We start from the raw sequence: 26,882 nt of genomic DNA on the forward strand, positions 1-26,882 counted from the left end.
TTATTTGTGAGAAGGACTGTTAGGAAAAGTGTTCCCTCGAACCGCTACTATCCTCCTCAGCCAAGTCCAATGTTTAATGAACTTCTTCCCAATCCAAATGACTTCATAGCCTATCACCATGTTAGGACCATTTTGATAGGGAGGTCATTCTCCATCTAGTTCACAATTAAATTCTTGAAATAACTTCCCATCTTCTCCTCCTCCTATTGATCATGACTCCACCATCACTATTGAGTTTGATTAGATTCATATGTTAGAGGAAAACTTGAGAGATTTTGAAGGCTTCTTGAACTGAGAGAATGTCCTCCCCCAAATTGGAAATGTCATGAATACTTTGAGAGACATACCGATCTCAGACAAAAGAGGCTTGAAGATGTTGAGGGAATTATCCTTTATTGTTAAGAGTCGTGTACCCTTAGCAAGTACTCATCCCCAAGATAATCAATATAAAACATTTAGTTCTCAAATTGGTGTTGACATACTTGGGATGACAATACACATGGTTGACTCAACACCCACCATCCCTAGTATCAATGCTTCTACCATTTTTCTAGGTTACACTATCATGTCTAGTAGTTTCACTACCACTTACACTATGGCTCATACAACATCTGTCAGTGCTAGTTTAGGTATTGGTACTATCCCTAGTGGTGGTGTCGGTCCTCATGTTAGTATTGGTGGAAGTGGTGGAACACATGGTGCTCATCTACCTCCTCCTCCATCTTTGAATCTTATCATGAATACCATATTGCAGAACATGGGCCAATTGCAACAACAACTCACAAACCTTACTTCCGTCTCTGGGTAGTCTTCCTTTCATGCTTACTACTGCAAGAGCCCTCTCAATTTAACCATCCTTAACATCATCCTTCTTTAGGGGGTTGAGGCATTGAAGTTTGATCGATTCAATAGAGATGGTGATCCTAATGTGCATATTGACTCATTCATGACTATGTGTAGCTATTACCATAGTTTGGATTTTATCTTGCTTAATCTTTTCTTGTGTTCCCTCAAGGGGATTGCATTAGAATGGTATGAAACTCGTTACCTTATCACTCCATCTAGACAATTGATCAACTTATGGATCTATTCCTCAAATTGTTCCAGGCTAACACTAGTAGCAGGGTTACCATCGCAGACCTTGTCCATTATAAGAAAAAGTTGAATGAGAAGGTTACAAATTTCATTTCACGGTACCAAGATATCTCTACCAGAATCCCTTTTCCCCCACTAGATAGTGTTTTTCAAAGAATGTTCATTGGAAATTTGCAGACAACATTGAGAGATAAGTTTTCTCTTAACCAATATCAAAATTCGCTAACTTGTGTTTTACGCTCGCTGATTACCAACATACCATAACTCAATTCAAAGAGTCTACTTCGAACTCTCATTCTAGTGCTTTTGGGAGCATGTCCATGAAAGGGTCTAGGAAGAACAAAGTCATGGCTAATGTCATAGCTACACCACCAATAGTTATTGCATAGGAACCACCATGCAATAGGGTCTTCACCAAGCTAAATGACTCCTATTTGAGCAATAACGATTGTTAAAGGACAATCTCATAACCCTTTCGAAGATCAAACCTCTGCTTGACAATAGACCATACCCTTGTTGGTACGATGGTTCTAAATTTTCTCAATATCATCACGTGCCTGGACATGATACTGAATGAATATATCATCTTAGACATATAATCTAGGATCACATTAATAGTGGAGCTATCAATGTGGGTGAAAGAAAACATAAGTCCAATAAGTTTGTTGATAAAACAAACAATGAGTTGTAGATTTAGATAGATCCTTTTCCACCACATCGGTCTAACTTTAGCTCTGCATCATCCTAAGATCCGACATTAATTGAGGGCCTGCATTTTAACATGGTCACTATCACTTCGATATCACCTCCTAGCTAGAAGATGAAAGTTTTTTATATATCATTCACCCTTTTGGATGCCCCATATTATGGAGAGTCAACTTCTTTGTACATCCTTGTGAAGCTCAATGGTCAAATTATCACAGGTATGATGGTTAACTCTTCATTGAGAGTTGATGTCATCACAGAGGAGACTTTTTTAAATGGATGACATAGGCCAAGATATGATGAGTGTCGTGCTACCTTGAGAACATATAATGGGTTGTCTCTTTCTCCTTTGGGTAGTATCACCACCCAAGGCTATTTCGACTACATTCATTATCGTTCTTGAATCAAACCTCTTTCGTTCTAAACTAGGTATTAATTATTTGGTAGCTATGGATGTAGTTCCTTTGGTAATCCATACGTGCTTAAAGTTTCCTCATGAAGGTTCGGTGCATGTCATCTAAGACACTAGATATCCACCATTGGTAGCTCATGAAATTTTTTCGCTCACTCATTTTTGGCCTACTTTGATTGGGTCTATGCAAATCGGTTCAGCCTAGTTATTTGTTGTCTCTTCCTACATCAACTTCTACTCCATCTATTCCTATGTTAGAGTGGGTAGTGCCTTATGATCCTTCATCATTGGGGGCTGAGGTTAATCTTGTTCCTTTGAGGATACCTCCTTGACCACCTAGGACTAAACGGCCTCCAATTGTGTCCTATGTTCTTGCGACTGGACCTAATGGAGAAAAGAGAAAGGTGCCCACGTTGTCAAAGTTTGCCGCCTGTTCTCCCTTCGAGCTCCTGATCTTAGCAGATATCCCCCATGCTACTAAATATGAGAAGGGAAATCATTCCCCTCATTCTTGTTCATCGTCGCTTGCTCCTACTTCACATCCTGTGAAGAACCCTCTATTTCTCTAGCTAATCCTCGAGAAAAGTGAGGCAGGGCACTCATTGTTATGAATGTAGTACCTATCCATGGTGCACCTCTTAGTCAATAAGTACGACCTTCTCCTATCTCCAACATAGTTTCAAAGGCCTCTCCTATGGAGAATTATATTCCTAACTCTCCCAGGATTTGGCCTTTGGTCCCCATCTTTGTCGTAATCAGTGTGTACATTAGCGTAAGTGTCATCGGTGGACGATGGCTTGGGAATGTGATGTTTCTTTGTAGTCAAAAGGTGCACCTTCAAGACTTGTTCCTATCACATATGTTCTTGTTCCTTCAAACGTTCCATTCCCTGCATCATCTTTGGTGTTGTTATCGATTGCTTCTGGGGCTCTTGATGAGCCTCCCCCAAAAAGGGTTCAGGCCTTTATTGCACCATCCTTGAAGTTGCCTCTCATCCTCTCATAGCATAAGATACCTTTGTTGTCTTAGCCATTGGATATGTTGTACACACAAGTGGTTTCTAGTGCTCTGCATAATCTTCAGTGTTGTTATCAATCGCTTCCTGGGGTTTTTGATGAATCTCCCCCCAAAAGGGTTTAGGTCTTTATTGCACCATCCTTGGAGCCGCCTCTCATCATCTAGTTGCCTAAGATACCTTTGTTGTCTTAGCCATTGGACATGCTACACACGCAAGTGGTTTCTAGTGCTTCTCTGCTTGATCCTCCTATTTTGTAGTTGCTTTTTCATCAGATATTTCCTTGGGTCCTCCAACCTGCTACAGTTGACAAGCAACCTATGCCTACCTAAATGCAAGTTTGAGCAGGGCCCCGTTGTGAAGTTTCATCGGTGCAAATCAGCTCAGGTATGTTTCTCACCTATCCCTTTTCCTTCTTTGGTGTTTGTTTCTCTTCCTATTTTCATTTGCATTGTTGAGAGGGCTCTACCTTCTCCCGAGTTTGTTGCTACCACTCTTGCAAAGATTGGTAGTCTGACTCCTGTATCGCTTCCTCAAACTGAGTCACCTACTTCCTCTATAGAGGTGCACTTGCTTGACTCTTTAGAGGATATCTTGATGTTGTTTATAATCTTCAAACAATCATTGAACCTTGAATATTCTGAGCTTGTGGACGTAGATGTTGAAGTTGCTTTGTCCTTTGCTATTGTTGCTGGTGAGGCGCCTAGTGTGGCCCTTGCAATGGTTCCTCTTTGGGCTTGTCCTCCTTCCTCATATGATCTATATTTGGAGGATGATGATCTCCTAAGGGATAACCTCTAGTACCATACTTTTCTTATCATGTAGCATACCATGTTTGTGTTCCCCTGTACTTGCTTTACATGTTTGTTCGCTCCTAGAGGACCCAAGTCACTTCGTTGTGCTTGGAAACAGGAGGTTGACTATCTTTATATGTTGTTCTCTCTTGAAGGACTTGAGTTACTTTGTAGGTGCTCGGATAGAGGAGATTTTTCATCGTGAAACTTCTTCTATCTATTAATCTATTTCTTCTCTTTGTCGTATCTTATTTTTTGACATTTGAGAACAATGCAAAGCATTGGGGGCATTTAGTCCTTCTTCCATGTTGACCTAATTTTTTATTTATTTTTTAATCTTTGTTTTCATGTCTTTTTCTTTAGATCCAAGAGCTTTGGCTGAAACACCCATCTACATATATACTATTTATTTTATCTTTTTGCTATGGGTTATGATGCCAAATAATCAGATCCCCCTACACTCTTGCATTTTTATTGATGTTGTGGGTCTTATGTGTCACCTACTGAAGATGACATTCCATGAAAAAATATCGCTATGTTGACGTGCCACACCACTTCTTCTCCTTAGAATGACATTTGTTCCATGTATACCATTATAAGGGGGGTTATCATATCTACATAATCTACATTTGATTTATCTTGTTTGCCTTGGTGGGGGCAAAACCACTTCATCTATCTATCTTGTTTGCCTTAGTGGGGGCCAAACCACTTGATCCATTTATCTCATCACCTTTTGTGGGGGCAATCCACTACTTATCAAATCAATCTACGATCGCCCTGTCATATGGCTATCTAGCATAACATAATTTGCTATCCATATCAACAAAATCTTGCCCAATGATGTGGTTATCTAGCATAATACAACTTGTTACACATATCGGTACTATCTTGTATCTTTCATGATAGGGGCTCTCCTCCATTAAGTGAGGTCTATTTCTATTATGTTATCCTGTCGACTTCATGCATGATCGCTTTTTATCAAAAAAATTACCTAACACGTTTGTTTGCAGCTGACGTGTTTGTGATAAAACAACTTAGCAAATATAATACAATTTCAAATCTATTTCATTGGGGGAAACTTCGTTCGATCAACAAATTCTACTTCCCCTTCTCAAATATTGGTAACAACTCTCTACATTAGCTTCACATCTCTTAACAATGACATGCTCGCTAAAGTGGGGGCAAAATGCAATGCCATAAATTACGCCCCGTGCAATTTCATGCCACATGAACACCTTCACTTTAAGATGATTGGGTTATTCCTTGTTCCCTTGTCCTTTTTTCCACATGAACTCCCTTGTTAGCTTAGAATGTGTCCTCTTCCCGACCATGTCGATCATTCAACTCATGGACACTAGTGCATCATAGAGATGTTCGTGTGTCGTGCTAGCATCTCGCAAATATGTTAGTTCACAATTGGTCATTTGAGAGTTACATCTGCACCTGGAAGAGTTTGTAACGTTTCTATCCGTGGCCAGCAACATTGAGATTCTTCCTTAGGGTCTATATCCCATTCAATTGAGATGATTTTGGGAATTCTTGATCATTTGGTAAATTTATCAAGCTCTTGGCATTTTACCTACATCTCTCACAGGTTTTTTTTTCAACACCCACCATTATCATAATCTTTGGAGAGCTCTTGGAACTAAACTCCATTCATCTAGGTGATAATTTATTGAGTGCTGAAGGGGAGTTCCTTTCTCTCTTTCTTTTCTTGCATTTCTATTATTTCCATCTAGCATATCAATTGTCTTAGCTATCTACTTTCATCTTTATCATTTTCCTTTCACTCATGGATATTATCTTTGTTGTTCGTGGAGGTGGAAACATCCAAGCGATGGTCTGAATGAGGCAGACCTCTCAACATAGCCCCAACATTTTCCCTTTTTTTCTATGTGTAGGTTCGTGATCGAGGGAAGGAGTTCACTTTGCTAGAGGCTTCAATTGTGGACCTATTGTAAGTTTCCTTGATCTTTCTTCATCTTCTCTTAGTTGTTCTCATTATATCCTTTTCATTTTATTTAACACAACATCATCAATTTAGTTACATTGTTATGTCCACGTTCGATGTACGATCCTGTACTCTCTCTGTATAGGATGTTAGCGCATCGCGCTAGTGTCCTAGTTCTACGCGATCATCTTGAGAACAAAGACTTAGAAAAGTTTGTTTCAGGGGTCTCTATGGTGTTAGTTGTTTAGTTTTATACTTTTATCCCCTAGATAACCTTTAGCACTAGTAAAGTGAGGTAGAACAAAGTTCAATTTGTTCCTTAAAGTTCATCACTTTGAGGGTAGCAAATCTCATCCTCTACATAGCCATAGGGGTTACAGTTGGTTTAAAATTCTCCATCTCAAACTTTTTTCGACATATCCTTGATAGACTTGGTCTGAGAAATGAAAATGCCTTTTACTTATTAAGTAACTTGAAGACCACAGAAAAATGATAGCTCACCTATCATAAACATCTCAAATTCCTTCTACATAACTTCTGCAAACTTCTTACATATATTATCATCTCCTCCAAATATGATATCATCAACACACACGACAATAATCAATAGTTTATCACCTTCAACTTTGAAATGAAGATTGGCATCTATAGTACCTTTTTCAAAATTATGTTGCAACAAAAATCTATCCAACATTGCATACAAGGCTCTAGGAGCTTGCTTGAGTCTATGAGGCACCTTCTTGAGTTTGCAAACCATATTCAGATCTTCTATTAGCTTGAATCCATCTGGTTATTTAATGTATACTTCTTCAAGTTCTCAATTAAAGAATGTTGACTATAATGAAAGGGAAATAGGGCTCACTAGAAAACTAGGAAACTTAGGCCTATTTACGCTTTGATTACATTGTGAGGGAGAATGAATCACTTGTCTTGAGATGTTATAAAGAATAAGGTGAATTCAATAGTCCCTCATGGGGAGTACTTGAAAGTGACTCTACAAATTAGGGGAAATAAGGCAAGATTGGATGAGGAGATGACCTTTTTTCATGTGTTCAAGGTTGTAATGGTTTGATAACCCGATTTCAGAAGAGAATACAAACAACAAAGTAGACTAGAACCAAACCATAGTCCAAATTTGAGGCAAAAGTACAAGGACTAGGTTGCCCAGATCAACCCACTCTCGGGACTAGGCTGTTGTGCTTGACCCACTCTTGATTGTTTTTTCTTAAATGAATTGCAAACTATAGATCTCCACCTGATTAGCCCGTAACAATTTTTGTAGGTGCACCACCTATTCCTGCGCAATAGAAAATAGGAAAAATGTTGGGTAGAAAGGGATTTTCCAAGTCAAACCCCATTTTTTGAATCAAAGGAAAGCATGTTGATATATAATAGAGGCTAGATTTGAGAATAGAAGTGTCGTGTACCTTGATGACACAAATGCTTCTTTGAAGATGATCACAAATATTGATGCAATAACATGACTCCAGAAAAGGCGTAAAAGGACATCACAAAAGACATGCTTGCATTAAGGTTGTTGAAGGCATAATTCAAAAACTTTGTGGACTCGCCAAAACTTGTGAGTCCATTGGCGGGCCTAGTTGACTCGCCACGGACGCGTGAGCCAAGTTCAGGCAAGTCCATTTAACAGACTCACATTTTTTTGTAGTGGACTGTAATGCCCCCCAAAATACCCTAGGGAAATACACTAACTAACATGCAAATAGATTTTATTTTTTTTAAACATCAACTAATACAACCATTATCATCACTAATCAAATGCAATAACCATCCATTAATCAAATAACATCTAACCATCATAATCAATTCACATAAGAACATAACGCAAACGAAAATAAACACAACATATCATAGCATCCTCTAAGGCATCTCAACATCATCACTTAAACTACCTATAACCAACAACATAGCATCATAAACATGACAATGCAAATACCATCATAAACTAATGCATACTAATTCCTATCATGATCCATTCACTATTCTAAAGCATGATTATATCCATCTACTAATCTTTCTAACCATTCCCTCTGAGTTCATTTTAAAACACCAATACCAAATGTTCCTACTCCTAATTATTTATACATTATATCATCATATCTAATCATAAGATAATCTATCATATTTCCAACATCGCATAAGACTATAAGCATATCATAAATCAATTTCCATTAATGAACCAATATCACAAGTTACATCATCAATACTCTTAACATACTATTACAACATATATGAATACAATATCTTTCACAACAAGGATCATAGTTCTATTTACATTTAAGTTACATAATTAAGCAATACATACAATTCCATATAATCATTTACATCAATCCGCTACAAGAATCCATCCAAAGTTGTGAAGTCAAGCTATCCACATCCACACAAGAACATCCAATGGAGAACATCCCAATGGTTGAAAAGCACAAAACACCCGACCATGTGGAACCAAAGGAACCACCCCTCATGCTAGGAGATGACACAAGATCCCACTCAAACTCTAGATCCATGTTGACACCTAAAAACCAAAGGAAGACCAACACAACAAACACAAGAAACAAGGAATGCAAACTCATAAAAAAACCAATAAGAACTTCAATACAAACCTCTAGAGGTGATACATCAAAAAGGCTCAAGGCACTAGGACCTACATGTAGGGAAAAGAGTGTCATCACATGCAACATGTGGGTACCTAGGCACTCGTCCTGGTTATCCCAAAGCACATGTGGAGCTATCTCCCTTTATGGAGTGAGGAAGATTAGCTTACCTAGGTTTCCAAGGCCTTTCTAGTCCTATCTTGGTCCTCTATTGCAGGGCAAGGCAAAGGTGCCAACATATTTTATTATCTTATTAAGATTAAATAATCTACCCAACCCATGTATTTTAATTAGGTTATCAATTGTTTACAAGGAAAACTTCCCGTGAGATACCTAGTGATTTGGAGCCCGGGTACACCTAGCAGGCCACTCCATGTGATCCCAGTCACTCACTAAGAAGCCCACTCTCCCCTTTGCATGCACCTAGACCTTAGGATAAAATACACATCAAGTAATATAATAAAGACATCAAAATCCATCATGGAATAATCAAATAATCCACAGCAAGGCATATCTACTTGCTGGCTCAAGAATCTCAACTATTGCTTCTTTAACAAGGCACATCCACATGAAAGAGAATTTATCAATACCATAAGCATAGAATGATATCAAAACACAATAGGAAACCATAAGAGGACTTCAAAATAAATTTATCAACATGGAACAACATCAAACATGCCCTCAAATTGCCTCTGGTTCAAATCCAAATCAGATAGACTTCAAACAGACCCAAAACTAGGTCAAAACCCTAAAATTAGCAGTTTGGTGCATACATTCATAGAAGTGGCGCATGCATTTTTTGTTATGGCACATTTACACCATCTTTTGGCACATTTGCACCATCTTTTGGCACATTTGTGCCGAAACCCAATATTGCATAAAAATTTGCTATTTATGGAAACCCATTGCCAAAAACATAAAAGGAGATAAATGACAAAACCAAGGTCTTCAAAGATGCACTAAAATGAGCTTCAATAAGGTACTAAAGACTCCAAACAACAAAATTTAACCAAGGAGATCCGATCAAAAACATATGTCAAACTTAGAGGCAAACACCTCCCAGAACTCTCAAAACAAAGACATCTCTCTACAAACTTGCATCCAAACTTCACAAAGGTAAAAAAACTCTCATACAAATTAAGGGAAGTGTTAATATTCAAAAAATATCATTTCATAAGAATACAATAAGAAGATCAAAGGAAAACGATATATTTCACAGACTGTGCATTCAGGACAATGCACACACAACTATATCCCAAAAAATCCAAAACTAAGAAATTGAAACCAAAACCAAATAATTCCTAAATCAAAGCCATGATAAGAGATTATAAATGATATTACCATCTCCCAAAACAAATCAGACACAATGTATACAATCTTTACAAATCTGAAAACTAAGAAATCAAGTAACAGAGGGCTACAACCTGCACCCTGCGTTATGGAATGAAACAGATGAAGAATCACAAACTCCAACAAATCTTTAGCAAATCAAAAGCCTCCCAAATTGAAGCCAAGACCAAAATATCCAAGAATCCAAACCAAAATCCCAAGTTGCAGAAGAATATCCGAAAATGCTAACCCGATAAAATACTGAAGAAGCCAATAAATAGAAAATCAAAGCATAAACTATAGAAAATATCCACCAATCAAAATATTGCAAAACACAAGGTAAGAATAATAAAATACTATTTAATTTACTTACCCAATAATATAACCAATAGAATAATAGGGTAGGTAGAAAGAATCTACCAATTAACCCAAAAGAGTAACAAGAGAATAATTATATAAACAACTCATAAAATCATGGGCATAAATAATTATAAAAACCCAATTAATTAAATAATCAAGAGGTATAAATAAATACCACCAATAATAATAAATAACAATTACTCCCCAAAACCAATAAATAATCCTTGATAAACCAAGGTGATATAAAACCATTAATTAAATATAAAACCAACTATTTATTTAATTTTTTATTATAAACTATATTAATCTATTAATTTAATTTAACGTTATTAAAATATATAAATCAATTTAATAAATTTAATTAATTAATAATTAACCAATTAAATAATTACCATACTACACAAAGCAAGCCACCAAAGAAGAATCCAAGAAAGCATTACACACTAACCACGACTTACGCCAAGACTCTAAACTAACAAGGGTAATCAACTTAAACCTAGAGTATAGGGTGGGTTCTCATGTCAACTCTGATCAACTTGCCATTGGGATAAGGCACGCTTAGACCTATGAAGCCAAGTGGAGTCGGTGTCTGGTACCTGCAAACCTGTCATCACCAATACGTATACAATGACAAATACAATAATATATGAAACATGAAATAAACAGACAAGTGATAGAGAATCGCGACGAAATATCATGCTCGCAATGAGTGATATTAAATCGTCCCTATTCACACAGACAATCACCCAATATAGCATCAATGCATCACATTGAATCATAACCGTGAATTAGGGTTAATATATCCTAGATAACATCAAATAACCATAGAACAAACATGATACACACATAGAATGAAAACACATCGATCATCATAGAGTAATCCATCCTCTCAATCGTTTAGAAATATCATCATCCACATGTAATCATAATGTCAAGCATAATATAATATGTATAATATCCATAGAGAAAGCATTTAAAACATAGATAAATCCATAAACATCTAGTCGAAGCAACATAAAAATAGTCTAATCTATGCCAATATACTCTAATGATGCACAAAAAGGAAAGACGAATCAGGAAGAGGCACTACATGGACTCGATGTGATTCTGATATCAATACTCGCAAGTCCTTCATTAGGACTCTTGGCATTTGTTGGAAACACACAGTTAGACTTAAAACAATTTTTTTTTCACTTTTCCTCATTGCAGTAATTTTTTATTGCTTAAAATAGGTCTGTATGGTTTGGAGAAGGTGAGGGTTGGCTGGAATAGAAGAAGAGGCAACAGTGGATGAAATGGAGGAGGACGAAGATGAGGACTTTGATGTTGAAGAAGAAAAATCAACTCATCATTTAAATATCTCAACACCTACTAGTTCAAGGCCTGAAAATTTGACTTATATTAGGAGAGGAAAAAGGAAGATGTAGGCTTTAGTTTCTTGTTTTACACATTTGGACATATAATTATATGTAATTTTCTAAACATTTATAAACTTATGTTGTTGTTATACATTTTAAAGTTTGAAACTATGAGTATGAATGATGGAATTTCAAATATTAAGTGTTTGGAGATCACGTGACATGTGTAATGTTTCAATTATGGCTCTTATCTTCTTTAAATGCATTAATTTCTTTTTGCTTTTTAGTAAAACTATGGTTTTCTTTTTGCCGAGTCCTTTCCTGAGTTTTTGTTGAGTCCAATTTTTGGGCTGCCATGTCCATAGTGAATCCAAGTTTGCCAACTATGGTTGAAGGTTGCCATAATGACGAATATAGTAAGATGAAATGCCTTGAATGCTTGAATTGAGTTACCTTTAGTTCTTCTTCTATGCTTAGTTCATGATTAACCAGAATGAGGGAGGATACCTCACTTATGTACCTCTCCCAAGTGTTTCAAGGTGCAAAACTCAAAGCAATCCAACACGAAAAAAATATTCCTTGCTCAACCTAGCCAAGCAAGTTGTTTTTTAAATTTGAGGCCAAACATCAAGGAGTGGGTCACCCTGGACGACCTAACTCCCCCAATTTGATATCAAATTGGGATTTGAGGTCCAAAATGAAGAGAAGACGAAATGACATGTGGAATTGAGTTGTGATGAATGTGACTAGGGGCAAGAGGGTTCTTACATGCCAAAATAGGGCCTAGTCAAGCAAGAAATTGTACAAGGATGAAATTTACGATGCTACACAAATTCGTTATCCATCTGATATACTTTAAAGTTCTTGTAAGCAAAAAATGCAAGAAAAAACCTTATAGCTTCAATTCTTGCAACTAGAGAAAATGCCTCCTCAAAATCTATGCCTTCAACTTATGAATAACCCTGACACACCAATATTTCCTTATTCCTTACGACTTTTCCATGTTCATTCAAATTGTTCCAAAAGACCCACTTATTTCCTATCACATTCTTATCCATTGATCTAGGAACCAATTCCCATGTCTGATTCTTTTCTATCCGATTCAATTCCTCTTCCATTGTATTAATCCAAATTTTATCTTTGCTAGCTTTCACATAGGTCTTTGGCTCTACCTGAGATAGGAAATAGTAGTTTGTTTTCTAACTGGTCTCTACAAGACTTCTTATTGTGTAAAGACCTTTATTGTTGTCTCCAATGATCTCTTCGTCATAATGATTCTTCTGCACATACTTTGTTGGTGTCTTAGGAGTCTATTTAGGTTCCTTTTCTTTTGCACTTGTCTCTTCTTTCTCTTTCAAAGCATCGTTCTCTTTTGCAACAACCAAGATAGCCTAAACTTTTGTCTTTGATTCTGGTACAGTCTTAATCCGATTCCATTCTTCACTAACCCTAACATTTGCACTTTCCACAATCTTATTTAGCCTTTTGTTGAGATACTGATATGCTTTACTCCTTGTAGAATAACCTAAGAATATGACTTCATCTGATCTTGCATCAAACTTCCCTAGATCTTCTTCATATCTCCTTATGTAGAACTTGCTTCCAATTTTTTTAAAATACTTGACTGTAGGAGGTCTTCTATTCTATAGCTCATAATGTGTCCTTTTGTGATTCACTCTTACTTGTACCCTATTAAGAATGTAAATAGTAGTATGCACAACCTCTTTCCAATATATATAGCCATGTTAACATCCTTCAACATAGTTCTAGCCATCTCAATAATAGTCCTATTCTTTCTGTCTACAACTCCATTCTACTGAGGTGTCCTAAGAGTAAAAAAAATTCTTTTAATGCCATGCTCTTCATAGAATCTATCAAATTCATTTGAAGTAAACTCTCATTATCTATCATATCTTAAACATTTGATCCTAGCATCAACTTGATTCTCAACCATAAACTTCAATATTTTAAACTTTTCTAATGCTTAAATTTTATCTGCAAAGAAAGTAACCCATGACATTCTAGAATAATCATCAATAAGCAGCGTAAAATACCTTTCACCATTTAGTCCTCTCATCCTTGTAGGTCCACAAACATTTGTATGAACTAGATCTAAAGGTTTTGAAGTAAGATACTCTTTATTCTTAGATCTCCACCTTGTTTTCTTTCTTAATTGGCATTCCATGCACACATTGCCAATTGGTTTGATAATATTTGGTAAATCTCTTGCAAAATGAGTAGAACTAATCTTCACCATATTATACAAATTCATATGTCCAATCCTTTTGTGCCACATCCAACATTCACTGCTCTATGCCAACATACATCTGCTTCTAGTGTTATCCTTCACATAGTAGACATTCCCATTAGTTCTTATACCTTTTGCAACTAATATTTTGGAACTTCCTTTTTTTATTTAACATCTAAACCCATGAAATATGAGCTTATAACCCTTATTTCATATCTAACTCACACTCAAAAGTTTATGTCTCAAACCCTTAACATAATAGACATCATTAGTCTTATGCTTACCATCAATTGAAATAGTACCTTTACCAAAAATAGGTGCAACTTCCTCGCCTGCAAATTTTACACATCCACGTCATACTTCTCAAAATCAATGAACGTACCTTTATAACCTATTATATGATTTTAGCATGTGGAATAAATTATCTATGCCTTAGGCTCTACTTTTACATGCAATGCAATCTTCACATTCACTGGTTTTTCACTATTCTCCACATCTTCTAGATTGTTAGACCTTTCATCACTCTTCTACTTTGTAGCTAAAAATAATGATTATTCATTTCAGTCATCACCATCTTCTTCTTTAGATGAATAGGCCTCCATTGAACAAAAATTCTTCTTAGGTTTGTCTCTAACAATTATTCTCCTATTTCTATTTTTCCATCTATGATTGTCTCTTGCCTTGTTATCATCATCAGGTCTTCCATCAAAGTCTTCTCTATAAGTGCTTCTAGAAGTATAATGACCAATTCTTCCACAATTGAAACATTTTAAGGATAACTTACCTTTCTATTTTTTTGAATCCTTTCTTTAGCCTTCTCACAAAGTTTACTTATGTATCATCCATGTCAATGCTTGCTTCAAGTTCATCTTCAGTCTTTTTGGTAGCTTTCAATGTTGCTTCCTTCTCTTTCCACAAATCATCTAGCTCAACAATGTTGCTTCCTTCTTTGTTGTGAGTGGGTACTCTTGCTCAATCCATTTGTACTATGGCTAGATCTTCCTATATCCTCGCTTGATCCTCTGCTATGGGAGGATCTTGCCCATCTAACCCTGGGAGGTGCTACGTAGGTAAATCTCGTATCGTGCCTGGTACCACCCTACCTCATGTGATAAATCTTGAATGTCATCAAGTTGTCTTGGTATGACCAAAATACTATTTTTGAGCCCATCTAAGCTAATATATGCATTAAATCACATGCGAGGTCCAAGTTTGTCAACTTCACCTGGTAGTTTGGTTGTCGGGTTCGTTTGATGCTTGCCACGACATGAACATGGTGCCTCGGTGTCTCCCTCACTGCCATCTCATCTAGGTGCAAAGAAGCTCTAGAATGCAATAAAGGGCTCAAGGATCTCTCATTTTGTCTTTTGTGCATGGTAAAAGTGAATAATAAATTTTTAAATTTGCTAATATAGGGCCTTCTAAAGCCCTAATTTTTATTATCCTAATCCCTTTGGAACCGTTTTTTGCACCATTTCTTCCTACAAACTCCTTTTTGAGTGTCGTCTTCACCTCTAGACTTCATTTTGCATTGTCTTTCATCTAATTTGTTGGGGAAATGATTCTTTCGAGATGCGACCTGGTCTAGGGGCTTCATTCTCTCCCATCCGCACGAGGGAGAATTACTAACTCTTGGAGCATTTGGTGCCATGTTTTCTTCAAGTTGCTTGTGCCTTGTTTTTCTTTGCACTGTCACTATTCTTGCACCTTTGCAAAGAGGGGCAAAATTTAGACCCTTCAATTTGATTAATTTTATTAATTGAATTTAATTGCCTTTGTTACATTATTTATTAAATAATTATATTATTTAATTGACTAATGTCTAGTCTCTTGGCTACATTAATTAAATTAATTAGGCCACTTTCTTATTAATTAATTAATGTCTCTTGTTAGGCATTTTATTAATTAATTCTTCGTACCCCTTTTCTTCTATTGCATAGAATAAATATGTTATTTATTTTATTTTATTCATGTCATCTTTTTCCTCCTAGCCATTTTATTTGAATTAAATGATTCAAATAATTTCATTTGGAGCACATGGCTCCTAACCCTAACTCCCTCCTAACCCATCCCCTGAGCCTAACCCACTAACTAACCTTGGTTGCTAAACAACCCTATCCTTCTAGCCAACCATATCCCATGTGTGCCCATTCATGATTTTCTAAATAATTGGAAAAAATCAAATTATTTAGGTGTTTCTCTCCCAAATAGACACGTGGCTCTGATTTCGCTTGTCATCATGACTAATGACACTTGGTCTTTGAGAGGACATGTGTCATCTCTTGAATTTCCACTTGTCCTCAAGTGGGGTAAGTGGCACATATCCAAAGCATCCTCCTCTCTTCGTCCATTCCTATTTAATCCTTCCAATTTATTCACAAATTATCCACTCTTTTTGAATCATATCATCTTAATGTCATTTTGCATCCATAGTTTAGAATCTATCTTGTAAACTTCATTTTGTTTAGTTTGGATCTTGCATCAATCATCATGGAGCACTTTCGAGCATCCCAAGAGACGTAAAATTGAGCGCACATCAAACCAAAGGATTGTCAAATCAAAGGATATTTAGAGTTTTCATTTTAATTGTTTGATTTTGTTCATCTAAATTTCCTTTTTAAATGTGTCCAAATCATGAGTGTAGGCTTGATTAATTAGGTTAGATTATTATTTGATTTTCAATCATCTTAGTTTACTTACAATTTTACACTCACAATATATATACATGTGTGTGTGTGTGTGTGTGTGTGTGTGTGTGTGTGTGTGTGTGTGTGTGTGTATGTCTACATATACGTATATGTATATATCTATGTGTATGTGTACCTCCCAATCCCAGCCAATGATGATGGTAGGGAACCAATCCGACTGATCCTAAATAAATTAATTTTAGTAATTTGCATGGGTAGAGAACTGTAATTCTATAAAAAGTGAATTAAAAAAGAAAAAAGAAAAAGAGAGAAGCTAGAACTATGTTGGCTACTATTCACAAATCTTATAGAATAGATTAAGATAAAATATTTTTTATAGAAATAAAGAAATCTTCTTAATCAATCAAATAATCATTCCATTATTTTATTTCATAGGTTGAATGATGATAGTGAAATAATTGAGTGAACCAAAATTATTTCTTTTTGAAGTTCATATTTCTATATAAAGGGTAATATGGATATTGTATAATTTCCTAGTAACATGCTGGATTATTTCTACGAGATATCTAATGTGGAAGTAGATCAACATTTTTATTGCCAAATAGGAGGGTTTCATACATATACATACGCGTGCGTGCGTGTGTGTTTGCGCACACGTGTGTGCGTGTGCATGTGTAATGTGTAATATGTATATGTATATATATATTTACATACATATACATATACATATAACATATAAACATATACATATACATACACACACACACATAAATACACACACACACACACACACACACACACACACACATATATATATGTGTGTGTGTGTGTGTGTGTGTGTGTGTGTGTGTGTGTGTGTATAAATATACATATACATATGCATATATGTATACATATACATGTATGTATGTACGTACGTATACGTATACATATATACACATACATATATGTATATGTATGCATATACATATACATATACATATACATATACATATACATATACATATACATATACATATACATACATAAATAAATACATACATACATACATACATAGATACATACATACATACATATAAATACACACACACACACATGTATATATACATATATATACATATACGTATACATATGTATATGTATGTATATGTGTGTATCTATATACATATGTGTATATATGTGTATGTGTGTGTTTATATGTATGTATGCATGTACATGCGGGCACACACACACACACATATACATATATATATATATATATATATACACACACACACATATGTGTGTGTGTGTGTGTACATATTTATACACACACATGTATATGTGTATGTATGTGTATATGTATATGTATACATACATACATACATACATATATATTGTAGACACATAAAAAAATTATTAAAAAGTATCCTCTTACCAAACCTCAATTTTTTAAAATCATTATCAAGTGGATCCATATCATTGATATTCATAATATTATTACATTAATGCATTTAATAATATATTTCATTATTCTTCATTAAATCATTAAATCCATTAAATAATATGTTAGGATTAATGACAGTCCCAAAGATATTGAGGGGGGGGGGGGGGGGGGGTGAGAATTAGTATCTAACGGTTAACAAAATATTTGACCTTATTAAATATTTTGCATTCCAAAATAGTGTACCAGTAAATAAGAGTTAATGTAGTAAATAAGAATAATAAAGACAACATAGAAAACACACCATAACACAAGATGTTTAACGAGGAAACCCAGTGTGGGAAAAACCTCGGTGGAATTTGTGACCCGCAATATTCACTCACTGGCCAATGAATGGATATTACTTACAATGTGGTGCCTGCACATGCAGGAAGGCTAATTGCCTAGAGCTCACTGCTCAATCTACAAAATGGAAGTCTCACTAACTTACAAAATGGATTATGAGAATCCAATACAATGTACTGCTACAATTCAGCATCTGCTATGCCAGGTTTAGTATCGGTTTAAGCTCATACTATAACCATAAACCTTATACAAAATATGCCTTAATATTCACTCATTCCTTCTACCTATTTTTTTCCTTATTCTTTTTTCATATCAAAATGATTTACAAGATCTCATACATATATGAGTCTATTACAATATGCCATGTCGACTTTACAAAAGATATTTACAATTAAATACAATAAACAAAAGTTTGTTCTTGTCGGCTGGGGTTTACTAGATGAATGCCACAAGGTTTCCACAAGGTTGCCATTAATGACAACACCTTCAATTCTCATTAGAGTGTATAATGCCAACAATCTCCGCCCTTTGGCATTAATGGCAACACTCATGAGAAAAATAAAAAACTGTTCCAAAAAGTGAAGTAAAACATTTACCAAAAATGTGTGCTCCCCCTAAGCAGATGATCTCCTCTGATTAGCCATTTTTCTCTGTCCACTACTCCCCCTTTGACATCAATGACAAAGGTTGTCAAAAATTGTCAAATGAGTATAAAATTTCACCTTGAAGTTTGTAACCGGTTGGTTATAATTTGAAATATGTCAACCAAAACCAAGTTTAAACTCTGTATGAATCTGTTGTTGTCCTTCATGGTTGCCTCAGTTCTTTAGATTGTACCAGTGAGATGATGCATATGCTCCTTCAATGACCTTTCCCCTTGAATTAATGCCTTAGAGATCTCATTCCCCAGAGAGATAAAGTTGTCCAATTTAGGACTGAGTTTGTACTTAAGTTCTCTGGCATTTGCCTTGATCCTTGCTTTTTCTTTCTCAAGTTTCTCCAACTTTTCCTCGAATCCTGTTATCTCTTGCTCTATAATTGATATAGGTTCGGATGAAACAATGATATTATCAGCTATATCATCTATTTCCTTTTTTACTCTGCTAATTTTCTTTTCAATGTCCCGTGTCAACAGTTGTGGCTTGCATGTATCCCTGTACAGTTCCTTATACTCCAAAATTGTTGTATTCGGTGCCGGTAAAAGTGTGTTAATGTGTTTCGTGCACTTCTTTATTGTTTCCTCAAAGAATTTTTCTTTTTCTTTTTCTATCTTCTCTTTGAATGTTTCCTCATTTATTTGATCCTCTGTTATTACATTTCCAACAATGAATTTAGACAATGTGTCTAACTGACTTAAAGAATCCTTTACATGATCTAAATTGCATTCTGGTGCAATCATCTTAAGAATATGTATAGTATTATCAATTGCCTTGTAGGCCAATGCATTACAATCAGTTATCTTCTTAATTGAGTCCAGAAGTACTTCTTTCACATTTGTAGGTCTGAATTCACTTAATAAAGTACCTGATGTCTGACCAATTGTTTTTACTATCTCAGTGCTTGCAGTATTAGTAACCAATTTGCTTGTATCAACCTCAGGTGGACCAGTCTAAGTTTGCATTTCTACTAGCAATGCTTTGGGTTTCCCAGTGATTACCAGTGGCACTTTCTAAATATGTACCTGTGTATCTGTCGGTTTCTCTGTGTTATCTGTCAGTATCTCTGACATTATCTATGTAGGTTTTTCAGTGCTAGCATCAATACTTCCAGTATTCATTCTACTGTCCAAAGGTTCCACTGAATGCTCTGTTTGCTCTGTTTTCTCTATTTGTATTCCAACCTCAATATTTTCTGTCGGTTGCTTAGCAATGTTTTCAGTAATATCATTCTTCACCTCTGTGCTATCCTTATCCACAACAATGTTCACTTCTGGAGTATCAATATTCATTTTGACTAGAATTTATGATTCAGGATTAGTGTCCTCATGTGTTATGTCCACATTTTCAGTAGTCGATATGTCATCAATGTTTACCAGTGTAGTAGCCAAGGGTGGTGGTAGGTTGTCAGTTATTTTTTATGTTTGGTATTCCATTGACTTTACCTTTTCCTTTGTCTCTGTCCTTTTGATATACCTTGAAATTTTTCTTGGGTTTGTTCAATTCTTCCTGTTTTTCTTTTTCAACAAAAAAGATATCCCATTTATCTGTTGTTTCATCTACAATTTCATTAACTCTTTCTGCCATTAAGCCTACATGTCGGTGACCGCTTGCAAAAAGTGATCTGTTAGCTTCACTAATTAGTTCATCAATCTCTTCTTTAGAGTTAACCGAATGTAGAACTAGTAGTTTTTCAATCTTAAGTTTCTTATCTAACTCCGTAACTACAATCCTCTTTGCATCTAACCTTCGATACAATTCATTTGGCAAATCATCTACAACTTCAATTAACACTTTCTTGTAAATGCCCAGATGTAGAATTATGTTGTTTTCAATACTTTCCTTCTCAAAATCAGTGAATGTATTATATAGTTTTCTCACATTTGCCAAGTTGCCGTCATCAATGATTTCACTCAGTAGGTTATCCAAAGGTGGTATAGCCTATTTTTGTTTCTTCTTGTGTGTCAACTTCTTTGCCGGTTGTTTTACCGCCTGTTGCTTCTTTCTTGTTTTCTTTGGTGAAGGAGAGGTACTAGTGAGGGTGATAGGGAGCTTACTAGGAAAGCACTCACAAGGCTAGTTTGCTCAAAAGGATCAATTTATTTACCAAGGACTTGTAGAGTCTGTTTTATATGACTACTCAATCTATCTTCTTGTTGTAATGCCAAGTACTCCATGGTTGGCTTGCCTAACAATCTCCCTTTTTGGTGATGACTCTTGCCCATGCACAGATCTACTCAAAATACTTAATCCTTCCAACTACACTTTCTCATGCTTGGCTCTTGATGCCTTCAACCTTAGGTTTCAATGTGTACTAGGGGTCTTCCACATGGAAATGTAGGGGCAGTAAGGTATTGTTCACCTTTGAAACCTCAACTTGCTCAAATTCATTAACAAGGATCAACTACCCCCAAATGAGGTTGCACACTGTCTAGGAGTCCCAAGTACACTTGTTGGACTGTTTGGAATGTTTTCGTTATGTTTCATAAGCCCCAAGTTTCATTTTTTCATCGGGTTCATGCATTCTACAAAAACTGTCATTTTTGCGTGTGTTATGCAGCAGGGCTACTAGCCCGTGGAGGCCTAATTGGCCTTATTTTGCTCCTACCAGTCAATGATGGTCCTTTCCACCACAAAGATTGTTTGGAATGATGTTTTAGGAGTGTATTCTCAAGGATTTTTGAGGTTTAGCCCACTGTTAGTGCAGATTTAATACTGTCCACCTTTTGTGGCATAATTGGAGGGTTTGGAGCAAATAATGTTTGAAAGTCTCTCTCACTCCACTCTACAAGCCTCCTCAATGGTATAGGACATCTGCCACATCTTAAAGAACCTTCCCCCGCTTTTTACCTACAAGGAAAATGTCAAACACTTGGCAAACAAGAAGGAAAATAGTGAATTGCCTCTGTCACTGTCTTTTTACTGCCCTTTGCCAGTCAACTGTTGTCATCACTTTAAACCTGCACAAAGAAGAATTTGTATAGAGAGAATACCTCAAAGAGGTTTTAGAAGTATTAGAGGAACTCCTATTACATTTCCTTCGAGATTCAAGGCTTGGATTATGCTCTTCAAGCATTCCATGGGCATTTTGCCATACACAATTCATGAAAACAGTGAACTCACTGTTTGATTACAAGATGAGAAGGATTTAAGAAAGAACAAGCTAAACTAGTCCTCCAAGAAGTATACTCAATGCCTTGGTCAAATTTCCGGGCCCTTGTCACATTCATTTGCTCACTCAAATTACTTTTGAGTGCAAACCTTGAGTTTCATTCAAGCTACTAGCCAAATGACAAACACTTGCCTAGTATTCACTCAATTGCATATTTCAAATTACTTTTTTGGCATAAAAATAAAGATATGTACATTATATACACATGGATCAACTTGGAATAATCCATTGGAGGGATCCCAGACCTGGATCAACCAAGTTGACACATTTTACAACTCCAAACCCCTGGCAAGGCAGCAGATACATAGTTTACAAATATTTTTGTATTAACACCTTGTAAATGAAAAACCAATGAAAAAATTACATGAGAAGCCTTATTATATTAAAATCTCAACTTACAAGAAGGTACAATGCGGATTTGTACAGCTACAGTACGGACTGCCCTTCAAAAGGAAAATAAAACAGTCATAAAAGCCAAAAAACTTGATTTCTATTAAGTTTCACTTGTAAGTATAATCACCAACCCTTTCCAAGGAAAAGTGAGGCCTTATATAGTTTCTCCATTTGGTTTTCATGCCCTTGTACAGACATGAAGCTTCAATAACTTCATTTTTCAAGAAAATGACAATTTTGACAACTTTCTTAAGCCAAATGACAACTTTTCTTGCTCACAAAGGCATTTTTGACAACCTAGCCTTATCAACTTGCCTAAACAACTTAGATATGCTTAGAAACACTAAAAAAACATGTTTAAATGCTCTTGAAGACATTAGGAGACCTTTTTGGCAATTTTTTACATTTTTGCCAAAAATTGTCAACTCAAGGCCTAAAAGGCAAAACTTGATCTCTAGAGCCCAAAATGAGATCAAAACCACTAAACATGACCCAAAACAACCTAAAACAACAAAATAAACCTAACACAAGACTTTACAAAATAAAAGCATTAAATACCCAAAAATGGGAGTTTTACTCAACTAGGTGCTCCTGCACCATACTCCCCCAAAAACAAAGAAGTCATGTGACTCCTTGAGGCAGAAAAGAAGAAGAAATGCAAAATTTCTGAAAGTCAGCTTCAGGTATCCAAGTGGCCTCTGAGGTAGGCCGATCCTTCCACTTGTTGAGATGCTCCATGTAGGTGTGATTCCTTGTCTTTTTGAGAATTCTAGAGTCTAGAACCTGTTCAGCTCGGGGAAAAGAAAGAGAAGGAAGAGATAGATCAGAAAGGGATTGAGAAACATTTGAAACTCTTTGAATCTCCTTAGGTGGCTTCCCTTTGAAAGTAATCAAATCTGCAACATTAAAAATGGGGGACAAAGAAACATTAGTAGGCAAATCAACTTTATAAGCATTAGACCCATACTTAGCCAAGATCTTGCAAGGGCCTATCCTCCTCATCTAAAGCTTGCTTGGAACTCCCTTTTATAGCCTTTCCTTATTCAAATGAACCATCACATAATCACCTATGGCAAACTGAACATGTCTCTTTGTAGCATCCACTCTTGCCTTGACTTTTTGAGAGGTGTCTTGGAGAGCTTGTCTCACTTGCTCATGAATCTCATTCATGGAGTGAGCCATGTCATCTGTTGTCCCACTCTTATGCTGCAAGTTAGTGATATCCCTCAACTCCATTATACCCCTTGGATACATACCATAAACAACTTCAAATGGACTTTTACCTGTAGACCGGTTAACACTATCATTGTAGGCATATTCTGCTTGATGAATGAGCTAATCCCAACTCTACCCATAGTCCTTTGTCAAACACCTAAGAATGTTTCCAAGAGACCTGTTCACAACTTTGGTTTTACCATCAGTTTGTGGATGATAAGCTGAACCAAAAGAGAGATTAGTATCCAATCTCTTCCACAATGTTTTCCAGGAATGACCAAGAAACTTAACATCCCTATCTGAAACAATGCTAGTAGGCAAACCATGAGTTCTAACAACTTCTTTGAAAAACAAATAGGGAATATGAATTGCATCATGTGTTGTTTGCAAGGAATGAAGTGAGGCATCTTGCTGAATCTATCAACTACTACAAAGATGTTATCAAATCCTGCTTGACTTCTAGGTAATCCTACTATAAAATCCATGCTTATGCAATCCCAAGGCCTATGTGGAATGGGAAGAGGCTGATATAAACCAGCATTAGAGGAGTTACCTTTTGCTTTCTGGCATATCAAGCACTGCTCAACATACCTCCTGATGTCTCTCTGCATCTTAAGCCAATAATAGAACCTTTGAACCAGCTCTAAGGTCTTGTTGAGACCGAAATGTCCACTTAAGCACCCATTCTGCTTCTCTTGAATGAGGTTCTCTCTCTTAGAACCCTGTGGAACACACAACTATCCACCCCTGAATAACAAACCATCCTGTAAAGTGAAATCAACATATGCACCATGGAAGTTATTCTAAAAATCTTTACAAACTTTATAAGCTTCAACAAAATCATTATCAGTAGGATACATGTCTTTGAAACTATCAATACCAATGCTCTGAACTTGAATCTCATGAATAGTTAACAACCTTCTACTCAAAGCATCTGCTACTTTATTCAACTGACCCTTCTTGTGCTTAAGAGTAAAAGTGTAATCTTGCAAGTATTCTACCCATTTAACATGCCTATGATTCAGTTTATCTTGTGAGTTCAAGAAACTGAGTGCCTGATTATCTGTGTATACAACAAACTCTTTAGGAAGAAGATATCGTCTCCATTTCCTAAGTGCTTGTACTAATGCATAAAGTTCTAAATCATAGGATGAGTACTTTTTCTTTGCATCATTTAACTTTTCACTAAAGAATGCAACTGGTCTATTTTCTTGACTTAAAACAGCTCCTACTGCAATATTACTAGCATCACATTCAATAGTAAAAAGCTTATCAAAACTAGGTAAAATGAGCACTGGTTGAGTAGCTACTTTAGTTTTCAGTAATTCAAACCCCTTGTTTGCTGCACTTTTCCATTCAAACTTTACCTTTACACCCCCTTTGATGGTATCCAACATTGGAGCACAAATCTCACTGAATCCCCTGATGAATTTCCTATAAAACTGAGCCAAACCATGGAAGCTTGTGACATCACTGGCTGTCTTAGGAGTTGGCCAACTAGTTATTGCTACAACTTTTGAGTGATCCATTTTCAGATTGCCTCCTGATACAACAAAACCAAGATAGACCAATTCTTGCCTCATAAAATCACATTTCTCAAGATTAATGGTTAGCTGTTCATCAGATAACTGTTTCAAAACATTAGCTAAATGTTGTAAGTCCTCTTCCTTAGTCTTTCTGAAAATAAGAATATCATCTAAATACACTATAGCAAATTTGCCAATGAAATCATGTAAAACTTCATTCATGAGCCTCATGAATGTGCTGGGAGCATTAGAGAGTCCAAAAGGCATGACTAGCCACTCATAGAGTCCCTCATTTGTTTTGAAAGTTGTCTTCCACTCATCCCCCTCTTTGAATCCTTATCTGATGGTAGCCACTCTTCAAATCAATCTTACTGAAATACTGTGCACCCCCCAAACAATCCATCAAATCCTCTATCCTGGGTATGGGAAATCTGTATCTGATGGTGATTTTGTTTAAGGCCCTGGAATCTGTACAAAGCCTCCATGTTCCACCCTTCTTAGGTGCCAACATTGTAGGTACTGCATAAGGACCAATGCTTTTCCTAATCAGCCCTTGGTCTAAGAGTTCTTGTATTTGTCTTGCTACCTCTTTATTTTGGTCAGGGGTCATCTTGTAGGCTGCCTTATTGGGCAAAGAGGCTCCAGGAATGAAGTCAATTTGATGGCTAATGGCTCTAGGAGGTGGTAAGGCTGCAGGTGTACCATCACTGATTATTTGTTTGAAGTTATCAAGGATTTGCTGCACTTCATATGGTATCTCAACTTTCTTTTCTACCTTTTCTTCCTTGGGTTTCACTATGAGTGCAAATCCTACTCCTTCACCTTCTTCTAGTGTTTTGATGAACTCTTTCTCATTCACTAACAAGATGTTAGGCACTTTGTTGCTGCTCTCTCCTTCTTCAATGAGGGATTGAATCTGATAGTTTACTCCATCTTTCTGAAAAGAATAGGAGTTTCTTTCCCCATCATGCTGTGTTTTTCGGTCAAACTGCCATGGTCTACCCAACAACAGGTGGCAAGCATCCATAGGAAGGATGTCACATAGGATCCTATGTACATATCCCCCAATGTGGAAATCTACCCAGGCTTGCTCATTTATCAACACATGTTGTCCCTTATTCAACCAGGTGACTTTATATGGCTCCTTGTGTTGTATCCTAGGTAGTTTCAATTTGCTTACTGCTTCTTTTGATATGATGTTATATGTGGATCCTGAATCTATGATCACCTTACACACCTTTCCCATGATTTTACACTTAATCTTGAACAATGCTCTTCTTTGTGAGGCCTTTGTACTATGTGGCTTCTTCATTAACACTCTCTTGATCATCAAACTCTCACCATCTTCTGAAGCTAGGTGGTTCAATGTTGAAGTTCTGGTACTACATCCATCTTCCTGAACATAATTTACCCTCTTTTCACCTCTATAGGATGAACTAGGCTTCTCTGGGCATCTATAGGCAGGGTGGCCCAACTTGTTAGGCACAATATGGAAAGCTAATGTACTGAGAGGGGAGGGGTCAATCAATACTTCAAATCCTTTCTTGAACAATATCTTTACTATTATGCATAAACCAAAAACTGTTGTAACATAACATAAAGCTAAAACAAACGAATAACAA

Source organism: Cryptomeria japonica, chromosome 11, assembly GCF_030272615.1.
Source record: "Cryptomeria japonica chromosome 11, Sugi_1.0, whole genome shotgun sequence".
Taxonomy (NCBI): Eukaryota; Viridiplantae; Streptophyta; class Pinopsida; order Cupressales; family Cupressaceae; genus Cryptomeria; species Cryptomeria japonica.